Raw genomic sequence first — 1921 nt, 5'->3', positions numbered from 1 at the left:
ATTACTTTAAGCCCAGCCAAAAAAATAAATAAATAAAATTGTAATGGTAGTCCAGTTCAAATTTAGCCCAGTTCAAAATTAGCTAATCCCATTCAGAAAGGCTGGATCCGCCCTTACTCCATCCATTAAAGCACTCATTTGAAAACAAAAGACTTGCTTCTCCTCTGAATAGAGAAACTTTGGAAGCCATTAGAGCAGAAGAGATCAAACACAGCTTAAGTGAGCAAAGTTAGCGAGAAGGAAAATATTGTATATATTTACATTTGAGAGCCTATAATGTTACCCACACGCTTAAAATATTTAAGTTTTATTTTTGTGGGGCCAAATTAATAGTATAAAATAAAAAATTAAATAATATAATTGTAACCATATATATATATTTAAAAGAGAATATTTGTAAATGGTATAAATAAAAGAACAATGCTTGCCTATTCACCAGTGAATAATCCATCCTTATATTACTGATGTGATCCAATCACAAATGGGTGATTACAAAATTAAGAAGGTGAGTAGGCAAGTATTGTTATATTATTATTATTTTTTTAATTTTTAATTTTATACTATTAATTTTGGCACCACCAAAAAATGTTATATATACACGTATGTATAAACAATTTGGGCCATCAAAAAATTGTTATATTGCAAATAAATCTAACTTGTGACCCCAAAAATTAATATAAATTTTAATTGGCCCCCCAAAATACTTCAAAGCACTTACTCATATATTGACCCCAATAATTATGAGTCTCATCATCGTTATCCACTTTGTCTTTGTCGGAGAGACATATCTTGTTAAAATTCATAAAATTGTTCAATTTCAACCATTTTAACCTAATTTTTAAAGGCCAAACACATGTATGAAGAGAAAGAAAAAAAAAAAAAAATGATACAGAATGTCATCAACAACAATATTATTAGCGTCTAGGGTTTATATATATGATAATATTTGTAATTTATCACTTAATAGATGGCAATTAAAATTCTATACTAACTACTTGTATAAGTTACTAATTAAAATTAATGTGTTTATATCAAGTTAAAATTTGTTTAGTTAATATGTTACATTTTTTTCTCTTAGTCATTTGTCAATGTAATAACAACATTCAAAGTGGAATCAAAGTAATTAAATTAAAATTTTTTTGAAAATTAAATTTTAAAAAAATTAAAACAATTATTGAACAAAATCTAATTCTTGAATAATGTTTATCCATTACTTTTTTTTACCAGTAATTTACTGCTTCCTTTCTCTATTAGGTTTTTTTTTTTAAAAAAAAATAAATTATATTGTGACAATATATAACTCGGCTCCCCCAAATTAAAATTTCTAGTTCCGCCCTTGCATCCGAACTCACCAATGGGCGATAGGACATCCCAGCTTCTCACCTTTTAGTTCAAGCACACTCACAAGTTCACAACTCCACCGATTACCGCCGAAATTAATAAATCACCTTGGAAGAGGGCAGGCTGCGATGCCTGATGGAAGAGAGAGATTGGTGAAGATGAGAAAGGGGAAAGAAAAACAAAAGAGAGATGAAAAAAGAAAAAAGACAAAAAAAAAGAGTCTGTTGGGTGAAGATGAAAAAGAAGAGAGAAAAACGGAAGAGAGAGAAACCCAAAAATTATATCCACGCAACATATATATCTATTCAACATGAGAAATTGGCTAATCTGTTGGGTGCAACTATAATTTCCCTAAAAATATACCATCAGTGAAGCAAGCCATCTTATAAATTATAATTAATGAGTTAGTGCTAACGGTTAAATTGATTATTATTAGGAAAATGATAGGGAATGCGAAATATAAAACACCAAAAGTTCTCGAATCTTATGTGGCTGATCAGCGTCAAATAATTTAAAAGGGAAAAAATAAAATAAAAGGTTTCTCTTAATTGTATAACTGAAAGGGAAAAATACAAATAAA

Source organism: Cornus florida, unplaced genomic scaffold, assembly GCF_030987335.1.
Source record: "Cornus florida cultivar Cherokee Brave unplaced genomic scaffold, ASM3098733v1 CherokeeBrave_3.0.0_Hap2_Chr01, whole genome shotgun sequence".
NCBI classification, from domain to species: domain Eukaryota; kingdom Viridiplantae; phylum Streptophyta; class Magnoliopsida; order Cornales; family Cornaceae; genus Cornus; species Cornus florida.
Note: the sequence above shows the minus strand (reverse complement) of the source record.